The sequence below is a fragment of the Ornithodoros turicata genome, chromosome 4, assembly GCF_037126465.1.
Source record: "Ornithodoros turicata isolate Travis chromosome 4, ASM3712646v1, whole genome shotgun sequence".
NCBI classification, from domain to species: domain Eukaryota; kingdom Metazoa; phylum Arthropoda; class Arachnida; order Ixodida; family Argasidae; genus Ornithodoros; species Ornithodoros turicata.
Window position 1 is genome coordinate 81,338,577 of NC_088204.1, and position 14,943 is coordinate 81,353,519.

At 49.2% G+C, this 14,943-nt stretch overlaps 1 protein-coding gene across 2 annotated transcripts in view; it reads right to left on the reverse strand.

Moving 5' to 3' along the window:
- LOC135392112 (uncharacterized) overlaps positions 1–14,943 on the reverse strand; it is a 47,568-nt gene that overhangs the window by 13,836 nt on the left and 18,789 nt on the right. The window lies entirely within an intron of this gene.

A 14,943-nucleotide genomic window follows, 5' to 3' on the forward strand; every position in this document is an offset into this window, starting at 1 on the left:
CGGAAAACCCAGGGAAAACCTGAGACGGCACAGCCGGTACCGGGATTCGATCCCGCGCACCTCCCAGTCTCGGCGTGGAAGGCGATCATCCTAACAACTACGTCACGTGAGCTGGTGACGTGTCTTAAAAGAGAAAGGAAGTAAGCATTTATGATTGCTCACAACTCTGCCTTAGTCATCAAGTAGTCTATTCAGGAAACACCATAAGCAACATTTTCGCGCTACAGTGTAGCGTCGCTGCGCGATTAAATTGACAAAAATTCCCCGAAATAGCAGCCACGAGCGGTTCAGCGTGACCTTGCACGTCCAGCCCGATTTCCTGGAGTGACTTAATCAGGTCCGTGTGACGTGGCATCACCGCCACGAGCAGCTCACGACACGAGACAGTGCCGGATTTAGGGGAGGGCAGACGGGGGCACTTGCCCCGTGGCCCCCACCAGTAAAGGTCTTGTCCAAGGGAAATCTGTTTTGCATGGCTGAAACGCATCCCTGAAACGGAAACTTGGTAAAAATCTGTCCTCCGTCCACGCGTATCGACCCCGAATAACACGTTGTATAGACATAGAATACACGAGGGAGCCCCCGCAGCACAGTGCCCCGGGGCCCCCACCACTGTAAATCCGGCACTGACACGACACCTCATTTCTCATTGAAAATTTGTCCGCTGGCGGCGCGGCGATACTTTTGGCAAACTCTCCTCATCAGGGTATGACGTCTCCGCACTCTGAAGAAGGAAGAGGGGGAATTTCTAGAGGATACGTGCAAATGAAGGACCTCTCTTCCTTCCTCCTTAGTTGTTCTACAATATGCCGCGGCCTACACCGAGAAATATATAAGGGATAGGAACTGCTCTTTTAAAACTTCAATTATTCAGTATGACCTTAGAAATACAGAGCTGTGTCGGACGATGGTGAAATTATTGAAGAGCTGCGGCGAATGTATAGCGGTATCCGGTAGAATAAGTTTCCCGATTAAAGGATCCAGGAAGGGATAGAAAAGAAAGAAAGAAAGAAGGAAAGAAGTGTGAAAAGGGCGTTAAGAATAGGATTACGAGCCCCGAGGTACATATTCGCACCGAAAGTACGACTACGGCGTGCGACCCTGATGTGCAAGAGAGGTTTCAATCTCGTGGGTCAGAAAACCTGCTTTCCCCGGCTGCACTTTTTCCGCCCAATAGTGAGCCTTCTTTTTTCTTTCTTTCTTTCTTTTTTTTTTTGTGGTTGTATTCGGTGCCGCACGTCCCGGCGTCTGATAGAGGGCAGTCGTTGAGTTTGCTTACTCCCTCGCCGTAGCAGACGATTCTCGGCAGCCAATAAAAGTGCTCGATGATCTGACGTCACAACACACCAGAATGGACTGGTAGAGAGAGACCGTCGCCGCTGCACGCACTCTTGTAAACTAATTTTCTTAGGAAATGCGCGCTTCCCAAACCAAATATTTTGCGTGTCATTTTCTGAAGGTAGTATCTTCGTATCACGCGGTTAAAAAAAAGAAGAAGAAGAAGAAATGCTAGAGGTGCTTTACATGCTCTTTTAGAGGAGCACTGAGGTGACCACAAAAGATATATATATATAAATTTTTTTTTGACTGCGAACGCAACGAATAAAATGAGCTCCCGCGAAAGAACGATGAGCACAAGTGATCCACAGAGAGCGCGCGTGGCCTCTGTTCCGTACCTTTCAAATATCACCTCCTCGTGAAAAGAGCGCATCGCAGAACGAGAGGACGTCGTGACGTAACATGATCCCCGGCACGTGATCCGTGACGTACAGCGGCACAGCTGAAACATGTACAAGTGGCGCGTGAGCTGAGAAGAAGAAGAGAGAGAAAAATAAGGCTCGGGATCTTTTCCACGTCACGCGAGGATTGTGTCGGCCGTCCGCGGCTGCTTTCTCCGGCTGCTTTTGTAAAAACGATTGCGCAGCTATAATACGCCGCAGAGCGGAAATATTTTGTATGGGGACTCCTGGTGGTATGACAGATGAGGCAAGGTTTCGAGCCACGTTAAATGTCACCTCATTGCTCCTTTAAAGCCCGACGACGGTTTTCTCCTTCTAGAGCGTAACGAAGATTGGATCGGCCGCAAAATGGGAGAGGATAAGCAGTGCAGAAATCATAAATAGTAAACAAATGAGCGCGTAGCGACCGTTTTGTGTCATTCAGAGAATAAATAAACCCGCAGAAAACTCCGATGACCTGCAGAAGTCTACGAGCGGATGCTGCGCCTAAGGTGGCGTAATTGACGTAAAGAGTTATAGTACTGTACAAGAGTGGTTTGTTCAACTGGGCAGCCGGGATGATGATGGCGTTATCGGAGCCTTTAACCAGTTACGGACTCTGTTGTTGCGCTGATAACAGCTGTCGCTCGTTTTTTTAGTTTCGAACGTTGCTCGTACGAAGGCGCGGCGCTGATTAAATAGTTACCTCCCAGCGAGGACGGTTTGTCGAACTCATTTTAAATCTCGTTAAACCCTTTAAACGTGTCATCCGGAAGCGGAATGAATCAGAGCTCCAGTCTTGACGAAGCCCCCCCACCTGTTTTCCGAACGAAACCCAAGCCACGTCACCCATCGACCCGTACAGGTTGGGACAAAAGTTTACCGAACACGCGAGCGGCGTATTTTTTCGTCGGTACGACACCCTAGCGGCCGGCGGAAGCGGGTGAGTTCACTGCTTCGGAGGGGTGCAAGCGTGCGATGCCAGAGACACAGCGGTAGTTCCGGTATCGCCTGGTTGTTTGGGAAGTACCCTTCCACCCCTCAGAAACAGTGAACTCACCCGCTTCCTGCAGCCGCTGGGGTGTCGCACCGAAGAAAATGTTCGCCGCTCGCGTGTTCCGTAAACTTTTGTCCCAACCTGTATCACTGCCTCAATTCTGCTGATTTATTGTCGGCTGCCCGTCATCGCTACTTCCTCTTTAAACAAGACCCCCGTAAGTCTCGTCCAACATCAACAAGGAAACTCGTCAAGGATCCCGCATGGTAACTCTGTACGCTATCAGCACGAAGGCGTTAGACAACCCCGAAGCAACGAAACTCGCCAAGGAAGATGATGAACTAGGTTCGAAATTAATTCTCCCATCGCAGTCTTCATCAGAAGACGTCGTCGGGATAGCGAGGTAAACGCATGCTTAGCGACTCTCTTGGCGACGTCTGTCGCGTCTGTGCTGGGAGGCTGAAATAGCACGACCGCGAAGAATGTCACTGCTGTGGTGTTCGAGGCGGCGTGTCGCTGGATCAACGCCCGGTGCGGCTTATTTCATAAGCGCTGCGGTTCTGTCTTTTTCTTCGTTTTTGTATTATCGCGTTTTATTCCGGTGGAAGCGTGTTTGGCTATTTTGAGCTCGTTCGACATTCGATTCTCACGCATAAGTTCAACGGCCTCTGATGTATGGCGCTGTTAATAAGAGAATGCACACGACAGAGCGCAGTGCTACCATCGTGACAGGGCTGTTTTGTCCAGGTGAGAACAACGTATTTCAACGCTCCTATTGCCTACACGTATTTCTCGAGGACGCCGTTCTCTCTCAAGGACCTCGTTGTTGTTCAGTCGTGCACTACTCTTCGTGATCCCCACACGTGTTACTTGGGCGTTTTCTTCAGCTTTCTCGCAAATGGCTACAAAGCAAATGCCAGCAGTGTTTCCTGTGAAACGTGTCCAGGATGCGCGATCCCATACGGGCAACAAGGCACAGGGCCTGCGCGCAGATCACTAACACACGACAAGCCATAACCTAGCAATCACGAACCACATCAAGCTATGCTCCTCCTCTGCCTCCTGGGCATCTTGAACTTCATCTTGACATAGCAAGCGTTATCGTTATATGTATTTAAAGCGCGCGCGCTCCCAATAGGCTTGCGTAAGAGCTTCTGGTCGCAACTTTCAGATACGGTGGCGCCAACAAGCGTGATTCCTTGTAACTACTACGCCGGGGTCAGGAGTGGCAGCGATTCCTATCCTATGTGCTTTATTAATATGCCTAAATTAAGATCACAGCGAGGGACAGTGTTTTCGCCCTGGTATACGTACTTTCCATGACAGGGGATAGCATTGCGTGTTCTCAACCCCCGAGAAGACAGTCATTTTTTAAGTGGATGGGGCGCCATCTGCAGTAGGTGAAAGTTGCGACGGGCTCCTGGATACCTCCACACACGCATGTGGCTGTTAGGCATACCGTGTAATCTGCGGTGTGGACGGGTGGATACAACGTACATCTGCTCTTTGATTGTGACCCCTAAGTCATACTAAAGACTGGGATGTGCTGGGTTCGAAATCTTCTAAGATTGTGTAGTCTCGGTTTTTTTCTGGCTTTTCCGATAGGTTTTCAAGAGTGATGTCGTAACAATTCTCCCTGAAGCCGGCCCAAGACACATACTAACCCCTCCGTCTGCCGTTGCTTTCTGCTGTCCTGTCTCCACGTCTGTACAGTACACTGCAGTTACCGTACTTCACGGTGCTAACACAGAATTAAAAACACACACACGTTAACTATCAATATATTAAGAGCATTCCGCTCTTGATAACATGAAATACCTCTAAGTCTAACTGCAAAGCACAACATCCTCTTCACAGCGAGGGCTTACAAGGCGAAGCGGAAGGTCACTCTGCTAATCCTGTATTGCGCTGCTACTGGGGTTGGTCCGCGAATATTGAGGAATGAGGAATTCAGGAATTGAGGAATTTGAACCGTGTCATAGACACATAGACGCAGGGACCGTGAATCGAACGATGACGCCCGTGCACGTTGGCCGTTGAGCTTGTGGGACGAGATAGAGAGCTAGAGGGGACAGAAGTACATCGCGCACCTCGGCCCGAGGAGACCCTTTGGGCAACCTCAAAATATCGGATCATCCGAAAATAAAATACAACGTGTGCATCATGAACCTTCTTTACTGCATAAATAATGTAATATGAATGACTAGCATTTAAGCGCAGATCAGAATCCGTCGCACGTTTCCTTCGCGGACATCGGCGCGCCGTCGGCGCACGAAAATGCGTCCGCGAAGCCAACCATAAACCTGGCAGCCGCATTGCAAACCCACTTGCCCGGAACGAGAATGTATTCGCTCGTGTTTTTCGCCGCACTGCGTTCGCAGAAGTTCCTGCAGAACCGCACGAAGAACAACTGTCTCGCCGTCAACTTCATGGTACCAAGCATGGGCGGAGACTTGTAGAGAGGGTAGTTATGCTCTCCCAGCTCATAAGCCGTCCTCAACCCTAAGACCACAGCCACCAATTGGTCCCAGATATCAGCGTCCGAATATTGAATACCGCCCGTTGGTAAGTAGAGCTGTCTGTAGCAGAGGACATACTGATTCATCTTGGTGTGCGTTCCCGCGGTCCACCAGTTTCGCGCAATGTTCGTCTCGTCTAAGTCTTTCTCGTGTTCTCCGATGACCTGCAGAAGTTTATGAGCGGCAGCTGCGCCTAAAGTGGCGAAATTCACGTACGGAGTTCCAGTGCTGTAGAAGAGTGGCTTGTTCAACTGGGCAGCTGGAATGATGACGGTATTGTCGGAGCCTTTAACCAAGGACGGACTCTGGTGCTGGGCCAAGAACAGCTGTCGCTCGCTTTTGACTTTCGAAAGTTGCTTGTACGAAGACGCGGCGAGTGTATTGATTAGATAGTTATCTCCCATCTCCGGTATGTCTTTCAGTCGAGTCTTGTTTGGAAGGATGAAGACCGTGGCAGATACCTTCTTGATAGCGGTGTCCTTACTGCTCTTATCAAAGATCTCGGACACGTTCAGCTTTTCTTTCACGCGTAGCTTCACTTCGTGCAGGATTATACTGGCCTGCGATAAAGATTTTGACGTTTCGATAGCGTTCACGTAGAAATTATTCCACACGGGCAACATGTAAGCCTTGCTCTGCGTCAAGCATGCTCGAGTCCGAAAAGCGGGGTTCTTGGACCCCGAAGAAACAGCAGCGTCGTCTAGGTGGTACTTTAACATTTCGCCGAGGCCGTGGATGATCAGGTAAGACGTGACAAGTTCCCGGTACTGTGGCTTCAACAGGACGTGGAAGATATCGCGTACTGTGTTGACGGAATGCACGACGATCTGTGCGGATGAGGACGTGATAGAGATTGGGGAATATTGGTGTATGATGCTGAGCCATTTGGGGAAAGCAACTGTCGGGATGAGGTGCGCGAGGACTTCGGGTGTCCGAATCGATCCCATCTCGACGCCGTTCCTGTATATCATGTCACGCAAGACCTCGTTGACCTCTTCAAATTCCTCGCAAGTTATTCTGGTCCTGAAAAACATATTCGTCCAGTTCAGCATTCGCATGGTGTGGGATCGGAAAAACGGGGGCTGGAGATTATGAAGCAGGGCTATTCCCGGCGCGATGTGCAGTTCTGGCTTCCGTCCCAGAACCGGGAACATATCGATGTTGATGACCATATTGAAGTGAAACCTTAGCGACAGCAATACCATCAGCCGTAGGATGCCATCATCGGTCGGTTCTGTGTGCAAGACGGGCCAGGTCTTGTTGAACGCCACAAGAAACCGTGTCACGTAGTTGCCGAGTTCCGCAGACTCTTCCATGAGCTTCATGCAGGAGTCGTAATACTTCCGAAGCGTTCCTATCTGGAGCGGTTGCCGCTCGGTGTCGTTCTTCAAGATGAATCTCTCGAGAATTGCCTCCCAGGACTGCTGGACTTCTTCGAAATAGCTGTGTGCGAACGAATGTGTCGACCAGGTATTGCAAACGTACTCGTAGAAGTCGTCGCACGGCTTAAAGGTCCTGCTCCAGAAGGACACAGCGTCCTGTAGGGCCGGGAAGAGCGGATGTTGACGGACGGGGTCTCTTGGCTTGGCTTTGGCAGCGTGGAAGTGTCCCCAGATAAGGAAGAGGACGCCCAGGACTCCCATACCGACGAGGGCGGCGCAGAAGAAGACGGGTGCGCTCCAACCACCGATGATGGACGAATGGCGTCGTCGGTCCTCGGAGACGGTTTGGAGGTGTAGCCTGCTACGGCGTCGCGGCACTTGGTTGGAGCGCCGCATGATCAAGAATGGTCAGTTCTGAGATGGTAGCGAATTCATATAATACGATGACGGTTGTTCAACGCGTGCGAACGCGCAATGGCTCGTGCAGAAAGGTACGCGCTAAGGTTATCGCTAAGAGGAAGAAGAAGATGCAGCTAGCGATACACGAAGTTCTACCTCTCATTCATCTCATCCTCTCATCGCTTCACGTAACCGTCATTAACTGGGCCCTCATGTCACGATCCGTGGCCAATTGCCCCGTGCTATGCGCCACTGCGGAGAAAGACGAAGAAGAAGAAGAAGTTCTACCCACCCACCCACCCACCCACCCACTGTACTTCCTACCCTCTTCACCATCCTCCTTGTCCCGCGTGTGAAGCCGTGGGACATATTAGAGTCACTAAATAAGCTACGCTTCAGAGTAGCGACACTGAGCCGCCATGTTGTTTCGGATGACCTCCAGCCCCACCTCTATTTTGACAGTAGAAATAGATGAAGGTGAAGTTCAGCAGTGGAAGAAGACGACACTTCGAAGAGCGCTAAATGGATGGCGCTGGAGGTCATCCGAAACAACATGGCGGCACAGTGTCGCTACTCTGAAGCGTAGCTTATTTAGTGACTCTAGGACATATGAGCCCCCAGTAATTACCCCGCACGGAACCCTGGCCAATCGCCCTGTGTGGCTTGTGGCCACTGTGCTTAGTGGTGGAAGAAGAAGACGTTACGATGTTGTTCGTCGCTGCCTGTCATAGAAGCCCCCGCCTCTACAAAAAACAAAAAGCATAGGATCCCCATGCCTTGTTTATCTTCTCTATAGCCACAGTCGCTTCGCGGCGCTCCCACGGAATTAAAATTTGAGCAGTTTTGCTCGATGAGCCCATGCAGAGCTGTTTGGGCACGGAATGCTGAACAGGGAAAAAGTTGAGGACGACTACTTGTGACGCGCCCTTAGGGCCAGTTCTCACTTGGAGACGCCCGGCGCGGCGTCGTGAGCGGGCGTCGCCAAGTGAGAACTGGCCCTTGGAGACCATGCATATGTCGGTTTTTCCTCCGGAAAGAAACCGACTTTGAGATGAGATAGCGTTTTTCTGTTGTTGTTGAGTCGTCGACAGTGGTAGGGCCTGTTCCGACATATAGCAGCGCATTAATATAGCGCTACAAAGTAGCGCACAAAAACAGCGCTCGGTGTGATCGGATGGTTCTCACTTGCAAACCGGCGGTAGCACTATAATTTAGCGGAAGTTGGGTGGTTGTTTCCGGTCTCTCCCATCATGGCGCTTCACGTATTCAACGGCATGCGGACGAACAAGTTCCATCACTTGACAAAACTGAAAATTGCCATACATTTTGGATGACAAACTCACCGGTACCAATGCCGTCGCCGTGCCATGAAATGCGGAAGCAAAACAACCCCACGACCTCCGCGTCGTCACCTCTGAAGGGCCTTCTCATTGGCCGCACGAATGTAGTGCTAATATTAGCGCTGAAAAAGTTGACAGGAGCTCAACTCCGCCACGCTCTAATTTTTAGCGGTTTGGAGCACTGCGAGGAGGAAAATATCGCGCTATTTTCGAGCGCTATATAGCAAATCGCTATATGTCGGAACAGGCCTGTACAGACAAAATAGCATAAATGCAGGCAAACCGGTGGACCAAACATTGGATGGGGAAGCCTGGGCTTGGGCACATAAAAGCTGTTGGCGTCGACAATGTCGTCATTTGCTTGTAATGATGCCGGTAATGGAGTCGACTTAGCTACATCTGTCGTGCAAGAGAGTGAGTGTAGGTTGTATCTCTCGCCTAGTCTTTGGTTAATGAAGTATGACGTTCGCATACACACGCTGCGGACGAGTGTGACTGTATAAGACGAGGGGTTTACTTAATGGCGTTTTCAGAGGCTTTGGTAGTGCTTCGGGCACGCGCTACCATCCTCCAGTGATGGCCACTAACTACTTCTACAGTAGTTTAACTACAACTACTAACTACTTCGCGACGGAGTAGTTTAACTGGTAGTTCAACTACTTTTCAGGGGAGGTAGTTTCAACTACTTCTTTAACTCCTGCAACGTATTTTAACTACATCTCTAACTACTTAACGTTGTCCATCAGCACCAATCCCATTCTATAGTATTCTTGGACACCTAAATATGAATCACAAGCAGCGATAAAAGTGCAGATTTAGTACACATGCACGGCACAACTGCTCTGCACCTTCGTTCTCATCAAACAAGCAGTTCAAAGGTAAAAGTCGGAAGCACAATCGTGCCGTAAAGCAGTAACCTAACTACCGTAGTTAACCACTCGAAACAGTAGTTTAACTAGTAGTTGCACGCTACGTTTCTGCAAGTAGTTAATAACTGCTTTTTAACTACGATCAAGTAGTTTTAACTACATGTAGTTAACTACTGGTCGTCACTGCCATCCTCAATGCTGTTCGTGCGTAGAACAGCGAAAACTCTTCTGAGGATGCCATTGATGAGCGTTGAGAGAACTCAATGCTCGTGCAAGCGTGCCCTGCATGGTCTTCGGAATAATCGTATAGAATACAGAGTCGTGACGTTGCCCGCCTTCCTCAGTTCAGCTTGCATGAGCCCTCGTTTGCTCTGACGAGATAACACGAAAAATGCTCGCTCGTTCATGACAGCAACGATGGCTCGAATACTTGTGTGACAGTCACGCGTCACTCGTTTATCACGCGATGCTTTCTAGGGATGAATAAAGGCACGCGGAAATATGTCCGCCTCGTGCCAAAGGTGTGCCATGCATTGCAAAACATCACCGATTATTTTTAGCTCCCTGGTTTTGAGTGAAAAAAAAAAAGAAAACAGGGGGGAGGCATAGGCGTGGACGATATGTGGGAGATCTTGACAGTTCAGTGTCAAGGTATCTAGGCGAAAGCAACAAAATATTTTCATCCGTGCAGTGGCAACAAGGGTGCAGCGGACTGAGCCAAAGAAAAGACGCGTTAAAGATTACTTTGTGCTGCTCGCCGTTGATCGGAGACGCTGTAGAAGTTTCGAATTTCCATATATGAATCTGCCCGTCGCTGCATTAGTTAGTCCCTACATCGCTGTTAGTTAGTTAAGTTAGGCCTGGTCAGGTCAGGTCATCTAGGATCTTTCCTAGATTTTCCGGCAGATTTTCGAGATGGATGACGGCGCAATTCCCCCTGAAGTCGGCCCTGGACGAATAATAGCCCCATGCCTCCTATACTCCTTCCTGCTGTCTTCTCTCCGTCCTTTTACATCTGTACACCGCTGATCGCGATAGTTGCTTCGCGGTGTTAACAGGGAAGCGAAAGATGAAGAAGAAAAAAAAAACAAACACGAGGCCTACAGTTACGCGGTTGTTCTCCGTCTCAGATAATGACTGTCGACCAAAAGGGCGGTTGGCAACGGTAAAGTACGTTGCTGTAACGTTGACGAATATGTGGTTAACGTTACATGGTTCGGTCCTAACGTACCCACTAGCAGTGAGGAAGTTACTCAACTAAAATTATTATGGAACCTTCACGGTGCTCTAGCGTTAAAAGAAACAAAGGCCGGTTACACGCTTGAAGGATAAATAATGTTAGCTTAAATATCTTGGCCATCTACTGAGACGACACATTTTTTTGGAAAAGTCCTATAGCTGTTGGGTCAGCAAAAGCAAATCCTCGTGGATGAAACGAATGCATACAGCTGACCGTCCTGTCTACTTCCTGTCCTTCCTGTATACTTAGTGTCCTGTCTACTTCTGTGTCCGTGTCTTAACTTTAGTTCTGTTAGACTCTTATCAACTTGCCCGATTCATGACCATCTTACGAATGCCACGGAGGCCACGGGAATGTCATTGGGTTGACTAAAGGAGCCCGTGGAGGACAATGACTGAACACGCACTCAGAAGATTCACGGATATACACGTGGTTTCAGCCCACGGTATATGTTGACAGATGGCCGTAGATACTACCTGAGTACGGTGCAGTCATCCAAATACAAAGCTGCTAGGGCGTCTACATGGAGACATCACACGTGGACTTTCTTCAGTTTCTTCCAGTTCAACGTCCCGACGAACAACGTCCCGACGAACACTATTTTTACGTTGTGACGTGCAGTCCCGCACATAACTAGTCTTCTCTTTCTCACTTTCTCAGACTCATCGCAAACGTCCTTCTGCTTTCCGTAGACCTGCGTTGGTTGTGACGTTGCAAGGCGCAACACAGGCTGTGGAGGCTGGTGATGGCACTGCTTGCCGTAGTCGGCCCCGCTTAGGCGGGGCAACGCGTCACGACTATGGCAGGGGGGAGATGGTGCGTCCCGTGCCGACTTCACAGGGAACTGTGCGCCGCGTCTGAGAAGAATCCAGGAAAAACGCCCAGAGAGCACAGCCTGGCGCCCGGATTCTAACCCGGGGTCACCGAACTGCGGAGGCTGAATGAAAAATTAAAACAAACTCAACAAATAATCCTCACCAACAGCGAGACAATGATCTCAAAGGCGGCAGTTGACGAAAACTATCTTCACCACCAGCGCCACCACCACCGCAGTGAAATTTCAGACATCACGCCTATAGCGAAAGAAGCATGCGTAGTGAAAGTGGAAAGAAGACGCGGAGTTCTCGAGTTTTTCTCCGTGGTTTATTTTGAGAAGGCCTCCGAGAATGAATCTGTAAGCACCAAAGCCAGGGTTATTGGGTCTAAGCACGCTCAAGGCCAGCGTTACTTGGGCTCTTTCTCAAGGCACACATGTTTGTCTTCGGCCTGCTGCTGTTGCTTCAAGAAGAGAGAAGCGTAGTCTATTTTTGCTGTCTCTGTTGATTTACAACGACGTTTAATTGCGACGAATGACCGATCCGTGTCCCTGTTTTGATGTGCAAACAAGCGAAGACGGGTATGGTGTTAACGGACGGTAGATTGCTGGAGCGCCAGAGAGATCGGGTACGGACCTGGGAGTCGCTTCTGTCGTCCGACGTTTTACCAACATAGCGTTCGATCGTAGCAGCATCATGTTATGAAGCCGTTGATAGATAGTGTATAGCTTCCATATCTCCGATACACAAGAAAACAAGATCACCGTGCAATAGTACAATATTATTCATAAACCTACAAGCGTAACCGCTGCCTATCTCCTGCTCTTGAGGGGCAGCTCTGGGGCTTCACACTATCTTTTCTGATTTTGACTCGCGGTAAATTTTTTTTTAATTCGTCTTTCTGAGGACGGTGACCAGGGAGATGTCCATACACCAGTTCAATCTATTTCAATTTTTTTTTTCCGTAGGGCTTTCCCGTAGGGCCTTCTTGTCGGTCACACCGGTGGTGTGGCAGACCACAGCATCCATCCATCGGTTCCATCTCCAAGGACATGCTGAAGAAACTTGGATGGGGCGGGTTCGAGTCCTGTACCACAGGCTGTAGATTCCGTACGTTTTCCTGCTGACATTCCAGGCAGACAGACGCCCGCAGTTTTCCCCTGAAGTCGGCCGTGGTCGCATACTAACTATACCACTCCTTTATATGTAGACCACTCATAACCATAGTTGCATCGCGGCGCTAACGCGGAAATAAGCCCCCCCCCCCAAGGATTCGCTCCACGTGATCTTTCTCCTAGAAACAAACAAGGACTAAAAGTAGAGCAGGTGAACTGCACTGTTTTTTACGGTTCCTGCGTTGCCAACGGCACTGTAACTGACACCTATCGCACTCTCACCATCGTGAAGGGAAACAGCTGCGCCGACCACCATGACGCGTGAAAAGGGACCTCCTAAGATCTCTCGTCTTTCATTTGCTGCTTCTATTGAAGACAAGAGAACTACAACCGCATTCTTCTGGAAGGTCTCCAGCAGCCGATGCAGTGAACGGGTTGGCGCGCTAAGATTGGCTTCCTCCTGTGGCTGCGAGGCCTCCCCCTTGGGGGTGAACGCGTTTAGCCTGGGATGCATATCCTGTCATCTTGCGTTTCCACAGCGATCCTGCACAGTGCTTGATTATGAGTCTAGTGCACGCTCAACGAGTTAAAGTGTTGGTGTGAAGTGTGGCGAGGGATGTTCGAGCAAACTAGATGAGGCAGTTGCAGGACGATTATGTCGGCCACTTCGTCCTTTGGGGCCCGACGTGTATAATGGGTAGTAATTAATTAAAATTGTGCCGTCTTCATATAGCGTACTGTACTGTTAAAGCTGTCGACGAAGCAGTCTATGATTGACCTGTGAATTGACAGTCGTCCTCAATATTTCTTTTTGTTAAACTCTTTCTGTGTACGAGCAGTGACTATTTGATAATCCATCCAAAGCTCTGTAATCTCATTAATGTTAGCGCATTAATTGAAAGACTTCGATGTCGATGTCTGAACATTACAGCTTATTCATCTTATGTTCATTCATTTTAATAATCATACTGGGTGGCTCAAAAGTAAACCAACACCCATGCAAAATGCCAGCCGTTTAGTTCAATCTGCGTGTTTGCGCGTTCTGTGACCCGTCCGTCAGTGTGTGTGCAATTATTTTCTGTCGAAATCACCACCACCGCTAATCATTATCGGCACCATCATCACAGGAGTTTTCCACCAAAGTAACTGATGCAAGTGATGCAAGGCCTACGAGTTGTTGTTGAATTCCTCTCCAGCACTGGACTAATGGACGAACTCTAATAGGACACCTTTCTATCACCATCCCTTCCACAAGAGCAATGGGGCAGTGTAACCGCCATAACGGCGGAGACGTTATGGCGGAGACGGCGAAGACGCGAAGACGCGGAGACGGCGGAGACGACGGAGACGGCGGAGGAATGACCCACCACATCATCATCCCATTTATATGTGTGTGTGTGTGTGTGTGTGGTGGTTTGCGCACGCGCAAAACATAAAGGGAGCTACGCTATCCCTTACGTACGCAAAGGCGTTAGCGTGCGACGCACTAAAACCCTCTATTGTCTCACAGTTTACCCATACACCACACAAATCGAATGAAGATGGACAGAAGGGAGAGAGCGCAGACTAGCTGACAAACATGACGATAACGAGGAAACCACAGACAAGAGAGACAAAGACGAGTGTTTGTGTTCGTCCTTCCTTGAAGAGAGTAAGGACTTGGGCCCGTTGGGTTCCCACACTGCAATTCTTCTCTAACAACGTCCTTCCTTGTCTCTTTGTCTCTGGTTTTCTTGTTAACATGAGAGGAGGCAGCCGTGTTAGGTGAATCAGCCCAGTATTGCGTATTTACTGACATCTCCATTCACGAAGAAATTTACGAATGAACAGCACGTTGTGGGGCTTCTGATAACACCACCCCTCATATTGCCGAAGAAGGATAAAAAATTGAGCTTATAGAGGCAAGCGAGCTCCGTAGGTCCGTAGGTTCGTTTTGGCCTCGTTAAAAACACGGCCGAGAAGCACATAATTGTTTAAAGCACATAATTGTTTTCTGGTGAAATACTGTAAGAGTTTGATATGTCATGTCACGACCGTTTGGCCGCTCCTCTGGAGCCAGCAAACGGCCGTAGTCATACACTGATCTTCCCATTAGAGGTTGGATCTAAGATGGCGGCATTCAAGGTGGACGCCATGTTTGTGACCTGGCCTGACAAGCTTCCCCCGCTAGCTTGTCTCGAGACTTGGATGATCGCCAGCCAAACCATTTTGATTTTCTATTAGTGTTTTCTTACGTTTGAGACACCCTGCATAAAGACAACTCGTCGACAATGATGGGGAAAATGATGCTCAAATAGCGCTTGTGCTCAATTCACAAACCAGTTACTTTTCCGATATCATCAGTGTGAACTTAATATAAGTAGGACATGGTAACGAAAACGTAACGCAATACAAATGGGTTAAACTTTCACCATGCACCGTGGTTTCACCATAACGCACTCTCCCGCACCCAACGTTATTTTCTGTAAACTACCGCGTAAACCCCATTATCGTGTATGTTTTGGGTTACATAAATACTTGACTTCGCTCCTCGCAACCGTACGAGCAGA